This window comes from Staurois parvus, unplaced genomic scaffold (genome assembly GCF_062004578.1).
Source record: "Staurois parvus isolate SC_StPar_1 unplaced genomic scaffold, SC_StPar_1.0 ptg000461l, whole genome shotgun sequence".
NCBI classification, from domain to species: domain Eukaryota; kingdom Metazoa; phylum Chordata; class Amphibia; order Anura; family Ranidae; genus Staurois; species Staurois parvus.
This window is the reverse complement of record NW_028318257.1, coordinates 859,897-880,488: the sequence shown is the minus strand read 5'-3', so window position 1 is coordinate 880,488 and position 20,592 is coordinate 859,897. Positions and strand designations below refer to the sequence as shown.

Sequence of the window (20,592 nt, the reverse complement as noted above, 5' to 3'; positions counted from 1 at the left end):
AAATTGAGCTCTCCGGCCAATCTAATTATCACAGGTGTCCCAGATTGTTTTCAGTGATCAAAAGAGCCCTGACACACAATGCCATCCATGAGCTAAACTGAAAAACAAAATATTTCATCTTTGTGACACTTAAATAGAATTTGCATAATAATTTGGAACAAGGTATAGGCTGCACTTATGATTTGGACTACAAACACTTCCCTCTCTCCTCATCTCTATTACGTAGGTAAGAGAGGTTTTGTAGTTCACAGAAGATAGCTGGGAAAGCTGATAAAATAGTTTGAAATCTCAGTTCGATGCACAGTAATGCAGGCCATAGACAGCTCGAAAACCGTGTGTTTTTTCGGCCGATTAACAAAAAATCAGTCTTTCATTAAACATTAACCATCAACGATTACAAAAATCGGCCGACCAAGTCATAAAGTTCACTCCATATAACAGGTAAAACTTCTGTTCCTTCCAGGTCACGGCTCATGCACATATTTTTTTCCGTAAAAACAATCGTACGATTTGGCCATCATTGACGCAAAAATTGGTCGTTTTCCTAAAATTTTCTGACATGACCGATAATCCAAAAGTGGAAAGAACGCAAAAACCAGCAGACGAATGAACCCACTAACAGTGTGAAAATCGACCAATTAATCTTTCGGCCAAAGAATCAGATGATTTTCGAACCGTCCATGGCCGGCATAAGTCACAATGCACACAATGGGAAACTGTCATTTGTCAGCACGGCCATGTGACTACGCTGACCAATGAGACTCTCTAGTTGGCTCAGCAGTCTTCCAGATCCTGTGCTGCACTTCTGCTTTGATCACATGATGACGAAGGGGTCCTGCGCGGTTCCGAATTGTTGCACTTGGTCCTTTGTGATGTAATCTTTCTTCAGTAAAAGCTTTGGCCAACAATTGATGATCCATGATGTGCTTGAAAATATGTGCATTGTCCTTCTGAACAGTGAACACAGGGATTGCTCACTTAGCACAGCCACCATTCACAGAACTAATTAAAAATATGTAGGATGAAACCAGCCTATATCCACACGCTCAAGAAATGGTGAAAATATTGGTATACAAAATTAAAATAAAAATTATTAAACCAGTAATTAAATGTTTAAACTAAGCTGCCATTTTAAATAACAAAAAAAACCTATAAACAGTGACTAAATAAAGTACACATAAACAGCATTATGTCATTCACAGAACTACTTGTATTTTTTCAGTGAATACAAGCTGTTTTCTGATTGGACAAGGTAGAGAGGAAAAGTGTTTGTCACAATCACCACCTCATCCAATCAGAGAATGCCTTGTTTTCAATGAAAAAAATACAAGGCAGCTCTTCTGAGTGGGTGAACCTCTGTATTCACTGTGCAGATGGGTAGCTGCTTGGCACAGGACCCAGAAGACTGCAGTGTTCTCTGTAGTAACACTGTAACACTGTATCCCCACATGTATAGGATATGTGTACTTACAATGATCCAACCTGGACCAATGAACTATGCAATAAAAACCAGACCTGGAGTTCAAACTCTAAGTTAGGTTTAACCACCTCTCGTCCCGCCCATGTACATAAACGGCAGGACGGGAGCAGTGCTGAAGGTGGCTGTTTATAAACGGCCCCCGCATTCTCTGCCTGTGCATACTCCCTGGGAGCACGCGGCACCGCAATCCGGTGTCCTCTGGAGACAGCGGAACACTGTATGTGAGGTCCCGATCATGTGATCACTTATTGGCCAATAAGTGATCACATGAATAGTAGTACGCAAGATGTCACTTCCTGACATCATTGCTTACTACTAGTGACATCTGTGAATGATCACTGAGGTCACATGGTACAAGGCTATTCACAACAGTCTTGTACCATGTGACAAGCTGTGACCAATCACAGCTCGCACAGTATGTCTCAATGGCTGCAGGAATGCAACCAGAGAGGAGAAATTATTGCTTTACAGCTTTATGGGTGTAAAAGCAATGTGTAAAAAAAAAAAAAAAAAAATCTTCATCACGCCCCACAAGTAGTACAGTGTCACTATGGTGACACTGTACTGCTAGGATGACAGTATGTTATAAAAAGAAAAAACATAAATAATAATATAAAAAAAATTAAATAAAAATGTAACAACATTTTTGAAAAACTATAATTTTTGGTTATAAACTAATTTGGATTATATATTTTTTTTATTAAAAAGATAGATGAATACATTTTGGACAAGATTTATGAACAAAGATTTTTTTTTTTTTTCAAAATGTGGGGACTTTTTCATTTATATAGCAAAAAAAATACAAATTCCAGTGGTGAATAAATACCACCAAAATAAAGTTTTATCTGTCTCAAAAAAATGCTAAAAATTCATATGGGTACAATGTTGCATGACCGCGCAATTGTCATTCAAAGTGAGATAGCACTGAAAGCTGAAAATTGGCCTGGAGTGGAAGGGGGTGAAAGTGTCCGGACTTGAAGTGGTTAAGGAAAGGGTTAGGGTTCTGATAAGGGTAGGATTATGTCTTAGGGTCAGGTTATGGTTAGAAGTTAGGTGGTCCACCATATCTGTGACTTTCTTTAATATGGTCCATGTACCACAGAACTTTAAGAACTGCTGGCCTAGTGTAAATGGAAGGTGGTTGGTGATTGATTATTGGCGGTTATTGTTCTTTACGGTCTCTGCTGTCAAATTTTGAACTTGGACTCATGAATTTGTCAGTAAGGCTCATATCACACATGTTCTTGCTATTTCCAGGAATGACCCTAAGACGTGTTGGAAGTGATTTTACAGTGCTAGTAAGTGTAATCGGGAACACAATGTAAGGAAATAAAAATAATACTGAGTCATCAGTGTGTGGAGTAGAGGAAGCTGGATGTGTTTAGTTGGCAAAGAGCGCTTGTGGAGAAGTCCCTCTAGTGTGAGAATGACCAAGGAGAAGGTGAGAAGAAGGAAGTGAGGTCCAAGGAAGTGGCAATAATAACAACTGGTAATCATGAGGGTGTGTATGAGAACAGCCAGTGTCACCAAATAGAGGAAGGGTGTAAAATACAACTTTACTTTTATTTATGAAGAGGAAACTGAGATCATTAGTAGAAAGTTATTAAATAATTCTACCCAGTGAATTGTTCTGCTGCTTACTTAAAGTGGAACTAAACTCCTTCAGTCAACATGAACTTTTTTAAATCATTATGCTGCTAGCATTAGTAAATAGTTATGAAGGTATATTATATTTACTTAAAGTAGGGGAAATAGTTATTTGATCCCCTGCAGATTTTGTAAGTTTGCCCACTTACAAAGAAATGAAAGGTTTATTATTTTTATCATAGGTGTATTTTAAAAGATGGAGACAGAATATCAACCCAAAATCCAGAAAAAAACACGATAAAAATATTATAAATTGAGTTGCAGTTCAGTTAGTAAAATAAGTATTTGATCCCCTACTAACCAACAATACATCCATCTCGCACAGACTGGCTACGTGCTGATTAGTGGTGCACCAAATGAAAATTCTGGTGCCGAAACCGAAAATTCAAAATTCACTTGGCCGAAAACCGAAATGTGTAGTTTTTGAAAATGAATATATATTTTTTGGAAAAAAATACACTGATTAAGAAAAACAATATATACCCCAATTTTTTTGTAAAATATGAAAGAGGATGCTACGGCAAGTAAATAGATACCCAACATGTCACACTTTAAAATTGTGCACGCACGTGGAATGGCGTGAAACTGCGGTACTTAAAAATCTCCATGGGTGATGCTTTAAAAATTTCTACAGGTTAGCAGTGTAAAGTTACAGAGGAGGTCTAGTGCAAGAAGTACTGCTCTTTCTCTGACGTTTGTGGCGATACCTCACGTGTGTGGTTTGAACACCATTTACATATGTGGGCATGGCCTACGTATGCATTCACCACTACGTGCGAGCACGGGGCGGGGGACAGGGGCACTTTAAACTTTTTTTTTTCATTTAATGTTTTTTGGGTTTTTGTGCACTGTCCTTTTAAAAAAAATTTTAATCACTTTTATTCTTATCACAAGAAATGCATGCATCCCTTGTGATAGAAATAATTAGTGACAGGTCCTCTTTATTATTATTATACAGTATTTATAAAGCGCGAATAGTTCGCTCAGCGCTGTACATTACAAAGGGGGACAGAACATGTGACAGAACAATAACAATACAATGCAAAACATGAGGGGATTGAGGGCCCTGCTCTTTCGAGTTTAGACGCCACATCTCTCCCCTACAATGTAAAGCATTGGATCAAAAAAAAGCATTGATCTAGTGCTTTAAAAAAAAAAACAATGGCCGGAACGGGAAGTGACATCGCTCCGATCCTCCAAGGGCATAGAGATGAGTGGAGGCCATCTTTCCCCCACTCATCTCTATGCCCAACTTCGGGATCGACGGTTTCTCAAGTAAGGCTGAGAACTACTGAGTGGCGGGTGGGCTGTGGCGAGGGGCGGGCGGCGACGGTGGGTGGGCGGCGGCGAGTTTTTTTTCGACATGTGTATCAGTGCTTTTTTTGTTCATTTCGGCCACCGAACTTTCGGTGCATCCCTAGTGTTCATGTAATACACAGATTAGTCCTGTCAATTTAAAAAGGTGCACGTAATGACAACTTGTATATATAAAAGACACCTGTCTACAGAATCTCTTTCTTCCATTCAAACCTCACCATCATTGGGTTAGGCAAAATTGCTGTCAAAGGACATCAGGGACAAGATTGTAGACCTGCACAAGTTTGGAATTGGCTACAAGACCATCAGCAAGAAGCTTGGTGAGAAGGAAACAAGCAGCGTGGATTTGATTTAAATCAAGTTGATTTAAATCCCGATTTAAATCATGATTTAAATCACTAGTGAAAAGGCTCGATTTAAATCATATCATAATTTTTAAATAGCAACTGTCACTTTAATGGGACGGCTGGTGATGTGGCAGTGACACAACAAGGTGAGGGACATGGCAGCAGCAGGGGAGTGGATGCCCTCTAACAGGCGCTGCCATGATGGATCTAAAATGACAGGTGCTCTTTAAATGTAAGAAATCCGACTCATTCTTGCTGGTAGTTAGAATCTTTAATATTTGCAAACCAAATGAAGGTTTCCTTTTTAGAATAATAAGCTGTCAGGTTAGTAAACCAGCGATATCAGAACCGATTTTAGGTTAATAGGTTAATCACACATAGCTGGAGAACGACTCAAATTCTTTTATTTCGTGTTTTCATTCATGATTACTGGGAAATTGTGTGAATGCATCAATGCAGTGCATGTTATCTCAGCTTGTAGAGCTTGGATTCGTGGATTGAGTTTACCAAAAATGTAAATATTGCAGAATATACAGCCTCATGCTACATAACTAACCTCCATTTCATGCTGAATAAACTAAATTATTAATGTATCTTAAATAGAAAACTATCTTTAGATTTTTACTCCAAACGAATTTTATTAATATAAATTTAATAAAAATAAAAAAAAGTCTGATTTAAATTTAAAAAATCAGATTTAAATTTAAAAAATCTGATTTAAAATTTTTTTTTTTTAAATCATTGATTTTTATCCACCCTGGAAACTTGTGTTGGAGCGATTATTCGCAAATAGAAGAAATACAAAATAACCATCAACCACCCTCTGTCTGGCACTCCATGCAAGATTTTGCCTCATGGGGTAAGGATGATCATGAGAAAAGTGAGGGATCAGCCCAGAACTACACCGGAGGAATGTGAATGATCTCAAGGCAGTTGGGACCACAGTCACCAAACAAACCATTGGTCACACAATACGCCACAATAGATTGAAATCCTGCAGTGCCCTCAAGGCCCTCCTCCTCAAGAAGGAACATGTCCAGGCCCATCTGAAGTTTCCCAATGAACATCTAAATGATTTAGAGAAGGATTGGGAGAAAGTGTTCTGGTCAGATGAGCCCAAAATTGAGCTCTTTGGCATTTACTCGACTTGCCGTGTTTGTAGGAAGAAAAATGCTGACTATGACCCTAAGAGCACCATCCTTATAGTCAAGCAAGGAGGTGGAAACATTATGCTATGGGGCTGTTTCTCTGCTAAAGGTGCAGGCCGAATTTGCTGCATTAAGGGGCTTTTGGATGGGGCCATGTATTGTAAATTCTTGGATGAGAACCTTCTTCTCTCAGCCAAAACACTGACATTGGGTTGTGGATGGGTCTTCCAGCATGACAATGACCCAAAACATACTGCCAAGGTAACAAAGGAGTGGCTCATGAAGAAGCACATTAAGGTCATGGAGTGGCCTAGCCAGTCTCCAGACCTTAATCCTATAGAAAATGTATGGAGGGAGCTGTAACTTTGATTTGCCAAGCAACAGCCAAGAAACCTTAAGGATTTAGAGAAGATCTGTAAAGAAGAATGGACCAAAATCCCTCCTGAGATCTGTGCAAACCTGGTAAACAACTACAAGACATGTCTTACTTCTGTGCTTGCCAACAAGGGTTTCTCCACCAAATACTAACTCATGTTTGCTTGGGGATCAAATACTTATTTTACTCACTGAACTGCAACTCAATTTATAACATTGTATTCTGTGTTTTTTCTGGATTTTTGGTTGACATGGGTCACACAGAGTCTTTTTAAGTCCCTTCCCCCAGGTTTTGGCACGCATTTGCGAAGTGGATAGTGTTGGTAGTGTTGCAATCCCATCCCTTTAAAACCAACATATGTTAATTACACAGTTTTTGTGGCTGATTAGGTGGTAAGTAAACTCACTTTGTGCCTTATCTGCATAAAATTAGCCTCAGAACCTGTGTAATTAACTTGTGTTAGGTTTTAAAGGGATGAGGTGGCAACCCTAAGTGTAGGGAGAGCATAAGCTTCTGTCAGGGACAGCACTCGTGGTGGGGGAAGGTTGTGGAGGAGTAGGGACAGCTCAGGGCCTACATCTGCACTTCAGCAAGCTTCTTTTTGGGTTGGAACTGTCAGGGCGCATTCCACCCGCCTTGGTAAGTGCTGTCTTCAATCTGGTCTTACTACCATTGATTGTCAGCTAAACTGACTGTAGATTCTTGGACAGGTGAGCTCCCTCGTGGGGTTGTTGTGCTGTTTGCAAGTTCTTCAATTCATTGGTTACTATATTCCGGACGTGCATGTATTTATTCCTGCCACACTATGCTGCACCTATCCCACAAGAGTATTCAGGTCAATCCAGGACAGCAGTGAAACAGGCAATCAGAAATATAATATAGCGCCATTAGAAGTAGTGGCAGGGATACTGGAAGTTTTGGCAGGGATCCTGTGAGCAGCATTGGAGGTACTAACAGAGATTCTGAGAGTACCTGACAGGGATACTGGAACAAGCATTGGAGATAATGACAGGGATTCTGGAAGTCTCAGCAGAAGTCCTGGGAATCCAAGAAATGCAGAGATGAGATCGTAGGTGAAGGACAATATCATGAAGATGCAGAGACAGATGGTGAAATATGCTCCTAACTAGGGATGAGCTTAGGCGTGGGCAGATCCTAGTCCAAACCCACCTGAGCGAGTGTGCCAGGAAGCTGTCCCTGCACAAAGCCAATCAGAAACACCCGAGGCATTCCCTTCTCTACAATCACACGTATACACACCCCTTGTATACCTGCAGCTGCGCGCCTGGGAATGCCTCATCCACTTATGATTGTTTTTGTGCAGTGACAGCCTCCTGGCAGGATAGCTCGGGTGGGTTCAGACTAGGATCCGAACACCTTCAATCTCATCCCTACCGATAACAACTTGACAGATATAACTTAGAGGCCCTCAATGCATTGTTGGATGCAGGACATGCTTAAAGGAGAATTATGGGAGTTAAATTATACTTACCTAGGTGGATGCTGCATCTGTCCCCGCTGGCTATAAAAGTGAGAACTGAGCAATCAGACACCACTGATCGCTCAGTTCTCTCCGCCGCTCTGAGCTGAGAGCAATGACTGTCAGCCACCGCTGTCTGCTCTGCCCCCCAAAATAGTCATTGGAGGGGGTGGCTGGCTCAGACTCATAGCGGCTTACTGATAGGCTGAGCCAGGTGCTGGGCCAGACATCTGGGTGTTGGGATCTTTCCCCAGCCTGGATTGGCTGAGCAGTGCCAGAACAAGGTCATCTAGCACCCAGGGCGAATATGACAAATAATGGCGCCCCCCCCCCCAAAATGTATGAGCATTGTGTGTCAGCAAAAATCCCCTCTTCCCCCCCCCAAAGCAATTCAAACACTAATCTTCACACTTATCCTCTAAGCATAAATTCCATTTACAAGCCAGACTTCTCCCCAAACAAAAATGTCCTCATCCAATAAAGTCCCCCCTTCCCAGCTTAAATCCTCTCCCTCCCCAAATACCCCCTCTTAGCACACATCCTCTAACCCTCAGAATTTCCCCTCTGAGCATATTTTCCCCCCTAGAAATTCCTCTTTCCCAGCACAAATCCCCCCCCCCCCCAAATAACTTCTTAGCGCTAATATCCTTCTCCGCAAATGTCCCCTCCTAGCACAAATCCCCCCCCCAGTGATCCATACTAGCACAAACCCCCTTCCTATCACCACAATGCACAGATGTTAACTGTTGCTACGCTGTAATGGTCTTTTATAAGAAATTTGTTTCTTTTATAAGAAATGTAGCTTAACGGGAGTTCCACTCACCCTGAAAAAAAATAAAAGTTAGCAGCTACAAAAACTGTAGCTGTTGACTTTTAAAAAACAGCCACTTACCTGTCCCTCGGTCCTGCGATGTGTCCCCCGCAGCCCGTTTCACCGGCTGTCCTGTATTCCTGGAGGCCGGCATCTTCAGTGTGGGCACCCGGCTGTGATAGCTTGCGGCTTCACAGCCGGGTACCCACTGCGCATGCGCAAGTAGAGCTGCGCTTCCTGAATGGTCCTGTAGTCTTCTGGGCCCTGTCACGTGTCCCAAAAGACTACAGGGAGGACACCTCCCATTTTCGATCGCCTAGGCCAGTGGTGGGCAACCTTTTTTTTCAACTGAGCCAAATCTCGCCAAAACCACGATTGAAATTTATTTTGAGAGCCACATTTTTAAAACTGAAAATACATAGGATGGTACACTGTTTTTAGTTTCAATAAGTTTTTATAGTAATTCATCCCCCATATAGTAATTCATCCCCCATAGTAATTCATCCCCCATATAGTAATTCATCCCCCCTATAGTAATTCATCCCCCATATTAATTCACCCCCCATATAGTAATTCATCCCCCATAGTAATTCATCCCCCATAGTAATTCATCCCCCATATAGTAATTCATCCCCCATATAGTAATTCATCCCCCATAGTAATTCATCCCCCATATAGTAATTCATCCCCCATATAATAATTCATCCCCCATAGTAATTCATCCCCCATATAGTAATTCATCCCCCATAGTAATTCATCCCCCATAGTAATTCCTCCCCCATATAGTAATTCATCCCCCATAGTAATACATCCCCCATATAGTAATTCATCCCCCATATAGTAATGCATCCCCCATAGTAATTCATCCCCCATATAGTAATTCATCCCCCATAGTAATTCATCCCCCATATTAATTCATCCCTCATACAGTAGTAGTAAGTAAGTAGCAAGTAGTAAGTCAAGTCCCTCCTGTGTCAATTCACTTACCTTTCTCCGCGCGTTCCTCTCGCCGTGCTCCCCGCGCCGTTCCGGTCTTCAGGGCGGACTGTGAGAGGAGCCTAGCTCCCCTCACGTTCGTCACGCTGCCCCGCCTACACACATCCTGACAGCCAATCACTAGCTATCAGGATGTGAGTGGCAGCGAGACTGGCCAATCATTGCTGGGCTAGCTGCAGAGTCCTCGGCCACCCGAGAGGAGGGAGGGGAGGGGAGCGGCCGCCCGAGAGGAGGGAGGGGAGGGGAGGGAGGGGAGGGGAGCGAGCGCCCGGCACACAGAAGAGCCGCATTAAAATGTGTAAAGAGCCGCATGTGGCTCGCGAGCCGCGGCTTGCCGACCACTGGCCTAGGCGATCGGACCGGAAGTGGGAGCTGGTACCTGTCAAATTTGGGTACCCGCTCCCCCCCCCCCGCACCCCAAAGGTGCCAATCCTTAATGGGGAGCGGGAGAGCAGTCCTTAAAGCGGGACTTCCCCTTTTGGGTGGAGCTCTGCTTTAAACTCTGGTTTGAAAAGAAAAACATTATGTTAATTATGTATTCTTAATTCAAAAAGTGCTGCCTATCTGACTATCTGTTAGAGGGTGGCTACATTCATTCTTCCACTGTATGTAGGAACGTAGCCACCCTCTTTTGCTCGTTCCTGAGACGGACTAAGAACTCCAGACTGTGGGGTGTGTAGTGTGCATAAAGCAGAGCACAGGACCACAACAAACAAGTACTGTTCATTCCAGACAAAAAGAAGTAAGTGGGAAGATCAGAGTTTTGGGAGCTCACAGAAGATATTACAAGGAGGTAGAAAAACACAGTAAGGAACAACTTAAACCGTTATTAAACCCAGGACCCTGCATTCACTATATCTGGTCTCCCACAGTACACAGAACATAGAAATGCAATTATTTTAGTAAATATAAACTGCCTAATACCTTTTCTCATCAGCAGTATAAAGCAGTCTTGTGACTTCTATCAGTGTCCAGCTGAGCACTGGTTAAATCTTGTTGGAGGAGTTTTCATTTCCCTCTGAGTGTCCTATGATCCTGCATAACCCCTGACCTTCTGTCTGGACAGCGCTGATTGGCCTTGTGCTGATCACATGCACTCTCCCAAAGAAAAAAAAAACTCTGTAGCAATACACGCCAAACTGAGCATGTGCAGCTTGCCCCCATGGCTCTGTTCTATCAGCAGATGGATTGGGGACAGTAGAAGAAGGGGAGGATCAGAGAAGATTGCATCAAACATCCTTTTTACACAATGCAGAGGATTAACCCATTTGGTTCCACAGTGAGTATAACAAGCATGCTTTACTGCATATACAGACTGACTTTACTGTTGTGAGTTTAGCAACACTTCAAGGAAAATACATTACAAGTCCATTACGTAGTGGAAGTGTATGGATTATTCTTGGAAAACAGAAATATTGTTTAGTGTCACTTTTAAAGAGTAACTCCACTTTTGTTGAGAAAACACATTCCCTTCTAGGTGATCTATGTACATTGCATGGATTTGGGGTCAGATCACACCATGGAAACACAGTCCAGATGCATTCTGGATGCGTTTGCTCATGCATTTTTTTTTTACATGTTTTTGGCGCATCCTAGTGCATTTTTGATGTTCCGTTCATCTTTTTCTGTTTTTTTCAATTGAAATAGAAACTTGCATTTCAGTGCATTTTTGGTGCATTCCAGTATGTTCTGGTGGGTTTTTGATGTGTTTTACCACGTTCCAGTACAGTTCTGTGCAGGAAATATGCAGCACGTTCTACTTTTTTTTTCTGCAACCGGAATGCACTGTATCTGCAAGCGCTGATGTGAATTATGACATTGACAACCATATAACCTACTTTCTGTGCGTTTTGGATGCAGAAAAAAAGCAACTGAAACGCATGTAGTGTGAACTGGCCCTTAAACAAACTTTGTTGCAGGTTCCTACCTTTTCATAGTCTGAAGAAATAGCTGTTTTTGTCAATGTGCAGAGTAAATCTCTGAATCTTGCACGGCTCTAATGAGGAAAGTGGCAGGGTCTGCATTCCTTTAGGTGTGATTTCCCTTTGGGAGTATAGCACCATAAATGATGTTTTTGTTGCAGGGGATGCCCAAAATCTCACTTGTATCTTAGTGCAGACTTCTGGGAAAATCAGTGAGCCAATCGCACAAGCAGGAAATTACATTTCTGGGGAACGTTCTGTATGCCATCTGTGTACAGAACACCTCCAGGTTACCATATTGCATTGTATTTTACAGAAAATGACAGCGCTGCAGATTGAAAAGGAAATGTCATTTTTACTAACGTTCAATTACAATAGGACTTGTGTAGCAATTGGGGGTAGCACAGTGGCTAAATGGTTAGCACTTCCACCTGGCAGTACTAGGGTTGTTGGTTCAAATCCCAACCACGGCACCACCTGCCTGGAGTTTGCATGTTCTCCCTGTGCCTGCGTGGGTTTCCTCCGGGTACCCCAGTTTCCTCCCACACTCTAAAGACATGCTGGTAGGTTAATTGGCTCCTGTCTAAATTGGTCCTAGAATTATTATTATTATACAGTATTTATATAGCGCCAACAGTATGCTCAGCGCTGTACATTATAAGTATGTGTATGATTGTAAGTTAGGGACCTTAGATTGTACGCCCCTTGAGGGTTAGGGACTGATGTGAATGTACAATATATATGTAAAGTGCTGTGTAAATTGACGGCGCTATATAAGTACCTGAAATAAATAAACTGTATGTTATTTTTTTTTTTGCTATTTTTTCTCACAAAAGTGGTGTTATCCTTTAAAGTTCAGTTACATGTGTAAGAAAAAGTGAATGTATGAAAGAGAACGTCATGTTTATTTGTGGGTCTGTTTTATTAAACACATCCTCAAGAAAATAGTTTCCATGATCTGTAAAGCTGATCTGGAGGGATGTGGGGAGTTTTGTATTGTCTGGGGAGCTGTAGAGGACATGGAACGCAGCTACCCCCAGTGAGAACATTGTGCTCTACGTCCTCTCATGCACCCCGGGGGACTTTCAGCATCACCAGAACTGAATGACAAGCTGGTTTTGAAGATATAATAGATGTTTAATATCACATTTGTATCGATGGTTATATCTGGATTTATATGCCATGGACATATTGTGCAGCTTTGCAGAGACCGTTAAAGTGTTTGTAGAGTCAAAATCTCTTTCCTTCATTTTTAGAAAACACATTAGTTTATTCTTTTCTATCTGTGTTCTGTTGGAGATTTCCGATTATTTCCTGTCCTGAAGATAAAACAGTTGGGAGGAAATCTTTACAAAGTGAGAAGAATTTCACCCGTAGACAGTTATCACCAGAACAGTGGTCCCCATGTGAAGTTTTAGCCTTGCCTCTTTTTCTGGTGACAAGTTTAACATTTTTGATTTCCCATCACTTTCTGTCTTGGTGACAGTTTTCACCAGGCCATATACAGGGTATGAATCACCCCATTGGGGACAGCAATAAATATGTAATGTAAGAAGAGCTGAAATTGAAGCGCCACATCATTGCTAAGAGGTCCAGATGCAACTTTATTCTAGTATAGGTCAGGGGTATAATTCGAGAAGTAGTCAATGCGTTTGGGGGGTCTAAGTGCCTCCTTCATCAGGGCTAGAAACAACATAAGATTTTAATTTCAATCTGACATCAATACAGTGTCCCCTCCACAGGGTCATAATTAAAACCAGTCAATCATAATGAGAGTATCAAAAAAATTACATAAAAATGAGTGCTGAACAAAAATGAGATTATGGGTACTGAAAAACAAAGCAAAAACATAATTTTATATATATATATAAAATCGCTATTATTAAAGGGATACATTATGGGTGATATGTTAACCTGATAAAAAAGAGAAGAAAAAAACAATAAAAGTAAAAAAATAATAAAAGTAAAAACTCTCAAAACTTGTACAGTATGTGTATAAATTGAACCATACATTATACAATTTGATTGCACAATTATAAGACATTACAAAAAAAAAAAAACAACCCACAAACAGTAAAAAAAAGTTACATAATAGGTAAATAATTTTAAAAAAAGCATATATAGCATAATAAAAATAATAATAATATTAAAAATAGTAATGATAGTACTACTGGCAATAATACAATAATAGTCATAATCACTATATACTGTACATTCTTGGCAGTGAATTGATCTAAAAGGAATAGATATATGATAACATGATAAATGTATAAATTGAACCATACATGGTACAAAAGGTAATGAAATTATATTAGTGTTAATACTGCTAAGAATGATGATATAAAATGTTATAAAATGATGTTATAAAATACATTCTGGTTAAAAAAAAATTGGACCTAGTAAAACATAGAAATGACAAAATATATCCAAAGTGCTGATAGGAGCCATACATTGTATGGTCTGTCTGTCGCTCAGCAAACTGCCCAGGCTTAAAAAGCTATTGCGCAATCTGATTGTATTGTGTGTGCAACCTAGAAGGTGATCACAAGGTTGTATATCCACAAGCTATAAAGTACATCTGGGGAAATACAGTATGTCATCTGTAGGAGATAATTTTTTGTGTGTACAAACCATCTCAGTAAAATAGTGTGTCTGTGGTCAAATATACCAATTCATGTTGATGGTATACATTGAAGAGATAGATCTGAGGGGAATAAACCTGTGAATTACCTTGGCTGGCAACAAAGTGAACAGACAGCAATAAAAATGTGACCTTCTTTGCTATGTTCAGTTCAGTGATGGGTTGCTGTTGTTATCACTGTCACCAAGGATGGAACACAGATGGGCCACTATTCTTTCCATTGAACCACCAATGATGGGGACTTATTTCTTCTTATTTACCCTGTGCAGCAACTCTGGGACATTTTGATCTCCCATCAACCACTGATACCAGGACATTTTCTGCTCCTGCTGACCACTTTCTAGCCCCCGTAAGGTTTGAAGGACAGTGAACTTGACTCTTTGTTTTAAAAATCTTGAACCACCAACAATGGGGACTTATTTCTTCTCCCACTAACCACAGTGGGTAATTTTCTATATCCCCTGCACGCCAACCCTGGGACATTTTGAACTCCCATCAACCACTGATTGCAGGACATTTTCTGCTCCCGCTGACCACTTTCTAGCCCCCGTAAGATTTGAAGGACAGTGAACTTGACTCTTTGTTCAAAAATCTTGGACTCTTGTGTTAATGTCATATTTAAAAGTCTTTTTATTAAAATAATCCCCGGTGATCCTGCCATGAAAGTCCTAGGTCAGGAAATTCCTCTTATAGAGTGTTATTGTTCTTTCCTTGTCTCCTAATTGTGTTCATTTGCTGTTATCCTGTTACACAAGCTTTTGCTGGAGAATACAAGTCACCATTTCAAGGCACATTACCCAGGCATAGTCTACTGTTGTCACCATCAGGAAACCCGCCCTGAGAATTGCCATGCAGCCATTGGAGTGCATGTCAACAGGACGTGGTTGAGGAGATCAGCAGCACTGAGATGAAACAAAGAAAAAAAAGGTAAAGCAGGTATATTTAGAAAATGGCAATTGTTTAAAATCCATTGTGCTTTAGAAAGCTAAATGCCATTATTCAGTTGGTTCATTTGGGATCTACATCTATTTTAAGTTATTGGATCTTTTTAAGTCATCATGTAATAGGTATTTATTGTCACCAGTTGGTTGGTGATGAAAAATGACCTTACAAGAAGTAGGGCAGGAGTACACAATAAATGGAAGGAACTATTAGGGTGTACAATAAATCTAATGCAGGCCATAGATGGGGAGAAAAACGGCCGATTTTTCGTCCGAAAATAAAACCGGCCGATTATCTTATCGTTAGTGGACGATTTTGTTGGCCGTTTTTCGTGTATTTTGGACTTTCAGATTATCGGTGATGTTGGAAAATTTTCGAAAAACGCCCGACTTTATCCTCATTGATGGTCAAAAACGAACGATCGTTTTCCGAAAAAGGATCACAAAGGTCACAAAATGACATCATTTCCCGTTATAGGTTACTCATTAATCGGCCGATTTTCGTAATAATTGGTGGTCAGGTAAGTTTTTTAGACCGACCGATAGTTCGTTAATCGGCCGAAAATCTGCCGTTTTTCTCCCCATCTATGGCCTGCATTAGACTCTCTTTTATGTACAATTACCGTGTGACGTTAGAACACAAGCAGCTGTTTACACAATGCCTGAACCATCCCACGAGTCATGTCAGACGATCAGTAGATGTCTGAAGTTTTGTTGTGACTTGATGAAAGGCAAATGTACTGAGAGATGGTAAATTTCCACAAGGAGATGGCTTCCGAGCCTTTTTTCCAGGAAACCTGTACAATTCCCCAGGCCCACAGCATTTTTTATTTAAAGGATGATGACACCATCACAAAAGTTAGTAACCTGAGAAAAGGCTGTTGGAATTTATGAAATAGCACCAATGAAATGTATTTGTCTAAACAAGCCTTTCTCAACCTTTTTACCCCTAGAAGAACGCTTGAAATAATTTTTAAGTCTTGGGGAACCCTTACTAAAACCATTTCATTGGAGGTTAGTGGAAAAATTGGCCCTTATAATGCTGGTCAGTGGCAAGATTGCCTCCCTTACATTGGTGGTCTTACATACAGATAAAAAGAGCACTGGCATCCTGCAGTTGTCTTTGCCAAGTGGCGTTGGCTCTGGTACTATGCAGGCACCATTAAATAGAAGGACAATCAGCTAAAACTCGAGGAACCCCAAGGAACCTCTGAAGGAACCCTAGAGGTCCTTGGAATTCTGGTTGAGAATGGCTGGTCTGGTTGGTACAGGGTTTATATTCATAGATCCTGGGTTAAAGGCTTGTACCTTCAGGTGACTGGACACTAGCAAGGCTTTTGAGGACACGCTCCCAGGTGTCCTGCTATAACCCTGCCTCATTCCATGAGTCCTCTATTTTTTGATTGTGTCCTAAGGTGATGGACCTCTTCTTCCTTACAGAGAAATCATTCTTAGTTTAATATTTTATTTCAGATTCTTCTTTAAACTCTTCAATTAAATGTTCTCTGTCTTCTAATACTACAATAGAAGGAGTGCATCCTGATCGGTGCCAGCTCAGCATAATCTTTTGAGCAGTACCCAGACCCCATGCTGCCTATAAGGTTGCTTCAAGCACTGGATCCTACTTGGGCGCTCACCTCCGTACTTGGTGCAACTGCATAGTTAGCCATTAGCTAGTCAGGTTGCTATACAGGTCCAGGGCCGTGGTCCATCCCTTTGGAACAAGACCCTAAAGACCCCTCTGGGGGTGTGCCCACCATTTTTTCTGTCACTTTCTGTATCAGTGACAATGGTCACAGTACAGACAGATAGGATAAGAGAAGGGAAATCACCTCTAAGTGTAGACTTAGGCAGAAATTTTATTAAAGCTGACAAATGGCCACTCACATAGTGGAAGAAAACAGAAGGCCCTTCATGAAAAAACTGGAACTCATTCACTCGTCTCTAGGGAGAGAAATGCCCCTGGAAATCCATGTATCCAGATGTCAATAGGGAGGACGTCAAGTGGGTAACCATCCACCATTGAAGGAGAGGGCTGGAACGCACCTGGACCGCAGTGCTGGCTTGATGATGTCATCTCTGTCAAGAGCTTGGCAAAGGAGCAGGCATGCCCAACTACGGCATTGCGCATGCTCAGACACTCTTCGCTTGTCCGGCGGCGTCATCACGCCAGTGCTGCGGCCCAGGTGTGTTCCAGAAAGTGTCCAAAAAATGCGCCAAAACCCAAAGCACTCTAGGCACATTATTATGTGCGTTGTAGTGTGATTGGGCCCTTCATGCATAAAACCTGACCACTGAAATCTGCCCATCACCGCTGATGGTTTGCCTCAATGCTCCGATTGCCACTATTGTTGGACAGCTTGGTTTTATTGAGTTGTTACAATTGTTTTCTAACATGCTGGGAAACTAAAATACCAAGTATTTGCAATATGAGTATTGGTTACCTGGCTTTTAACACCTACTTTAGGCTTTATTGCATTGATTGCTCAAATCTGAAGCTTTGTTAAAATTATGTAATGTATTAAAGCTCTAAGTATAATACATATATGGTGCTAATTATTTGGAAGCTGACAAAGTAAAGTCTCTGGAGTTCCACGTCAAGTTCAGAAGACAGAACACCTAACAAAGGTTGATTTGGTTACCAGTTAGAACTTGTACAGTTTTAATCTTTCTATGTACAGCCCAAAAATTTTCAGTTTATTTTTTGCTATCTGTTTCCCATTGTGACAATTCCTCTTTGCTTTCTGTCCCTGAAAAAATGTTTTCAGGGGTTCTAAATGAAAAAAAAGTAACCCAACCTTTCTCAACCCTTTTGCCAAAGTAGAAATCCGGGAAAACTTTTTTTGCCCCGTGCAGTTGGCACAGCCCCACTGCATGGGTCAAATGCTTACTTTGTTCTAGGGGGAGAAGACATCGAAGATATAGTCACCTGACCCGCCGATCCTCCCTGCACAAGACCTGTTCTTTAAGCTCCTCCCCTCCCGTGGTTCACCGATCTTGTAAATGGGCTGTTCCTGATGTCAGCACACTCAATGCACGCTCCACAGACAGGAACAGTCTTGGACCGCGGGGAGCACAGTTTTCCGTAGGATTGGTGGAACAGGTGAGTATGAGTTTAGTCCTCACTCCTAGAAAAAACAAGCAGCCGATCCAATCAGTGGGGGCATAACCCTACTACATGGTGTTCTGCTTTAAAGGACCCCCTGATAAATATTATACCTACAGCTTTCTATACATTAGCATGATCGGTAAGTCTTAGAAAATGTTTCAATTAAATAATAAGAATTAAGTATACCTAGAGTATTTGACACCTTGGGCAGATTTTAACACCTACCTGCTGTACACCACAATTTATTTTCAGTAATAATCTTGAAATAAAATCAAAATTATAACAGGACAGAAATGCAGTAAGACTGCAACTAACAACTATTTTATAAACAATTAGCTGGCAAATTATTGTTTTTATTATTCGATTAATCAGATAAAAACCTAAAAAAAAAGTTGGTGTATAATTTAGTTAATATGCAAAGTTTAAAAAACTATTTATTCCGAATATCTTCAGTATATGCAGTGGTAAATATAAATTACCAGCAGGGGCGGACTGACAACTCATGGGGCCCCCGGGCAATAGGGGATCATGGGGCCCCTGTGTCCTTGCCCAAACTCAAAAAAGCCTATGAAAAAGGTACCAGGGGCATCTCATGGGGCCCCCTACTGGCTCCGGGCCCTCGGGAAGTGCCCGAGTTTCCAAATGATCAGTCAGCCCCTAAATACCAGCTATATGGTTAGGGAACAAAATATCTAATCTACCCGCAGCATAACAGACAGGATAGATACAGTATATATACTATTAGAGGTGGAATCTGGTACAGATCAAAATTTTTATTTAAAGAAAAAAATAAATTAAAAAGACCTAAAACACTGTTTTGAAGGTTTTCAGACAGGATCGTAATAACATATGCATGACAGACTCCCTTGTCATAGGCAGGTAGCTTGATACAAGCTACCTGCACCTGCTGTCACTTATTCTGGCCATATACAAACAAAATTTTCCTTTAAAATTTTTCATTTTAAGAATGTTCGTTGGATTTTTTAATTGATAGTTGGGTCAAATCGACATTCTTTTTCCTCCACAGTGATGGGAGAATTCGAAGGAGCAGAATAGAAAACTTTTCTCGATCAAACAAATATTTGGACAATATTTTAAAACTGAAAGTTAAAAGCAAATACAATATTAAATTTACATTTGAACTACATTTGTCTATTCATCCAAGTACAAAGAATTTTTTTGTATGAATATTCTCTGAATATGTGTATGGCCAGCATAAGACATTAAGTAGCGGCAGCATGTATCACTTGTAAAAACAATTAGCCCTTTAAAGTACAAAAACAGCAGAAAATCACTACAATAGATTAATTTATACTGTGAAACAGTGAACATAATATATATATATATATATATATATATCAACTAATATACACTCAGGTAGGATATACAGGGTATTTTAAAGCAGAGTTCCACTCAAAAGTGGAAGCTCCGCTTATTTTTCTCTTCCCCCCTCTACTACCATATTTGGCACATTTTGGGGGGGAGGGGGAAGAGGACCCTCAGGTGTATGCCTATTGCTATGCATTGGGCATTGGGCGTACCCCCGAGGACATGTATGCGCACAAAATGCGTTGGGTGTTGCCTGCATGCTGACGTCATGCCGCCGTGTCTGCAATTCGAAGCGGCGGCCATCATGGTATGTGAATTCACACATGTTTACATTTTTTCCATGTGGAATGTTTTTATTTGATTTTTAATAAATACTACACTATAAATCACTTTATGGGCTCCGCGTGGTGAGCTTTTCTCCTAGGAAGTTTTCTGGCTAAGGATTCTGGATATTGTATTTGATTGACCATTGATTTTTGCTACTATACCAGTAGCATTCTGGTGAGTGCATAGTGGTGGCGGAGTGCTCACTGAATCTTCTAGCACTGTTTGGAATCGGATTCGTTGCTGTTATGTCTTGCAGTATTACTGACACATAATTTGTTCACTGTACGGACTATATTTTGTCACATTGTTGCTGTGTCTTACAGTAGCACCAATACACACTGTATGGACTCTTATTTATTTATCGTTTCACTGACGTACATGATTTCACTTGTTTTGTACCAATGCGCATATATATATATATATATATATATATATATATATATACCGTATTTTTTGCTCCATAAGACACACCTGAACATAAGACGCACCTAGGTTATAGAGGAGGAAAACAAGAAAAAAAATATTCTGAACCAGTGGACTGCAGACATAGTACAGGAAATGACCAGAGACTGCGGATGTACTACAGGAGATGACCAGAGACTGCAGACATAGTACAGGAAATGATCAGAGACTGCAGACATAGTACAGGATATGACCAGAGACTGCGGACATAGTACAGGATATGACCAGAGACTGCAGACAGTACAGGGGATGACCAAGA

General features: G+C 40.8%; 1 protein-coding gene across 3 annotated transcripts in view; it reads left to right on the top strand.

Moving 5' to 3' along the window:
* Positions 1-20,592, top strand: part of EVA1C (eva-1 homolog C) — a 110,202-nt gene that overhangs the window by 40,162 nt on the left and 49,448 nt on the right. The window lies entirely within an intron of this gene.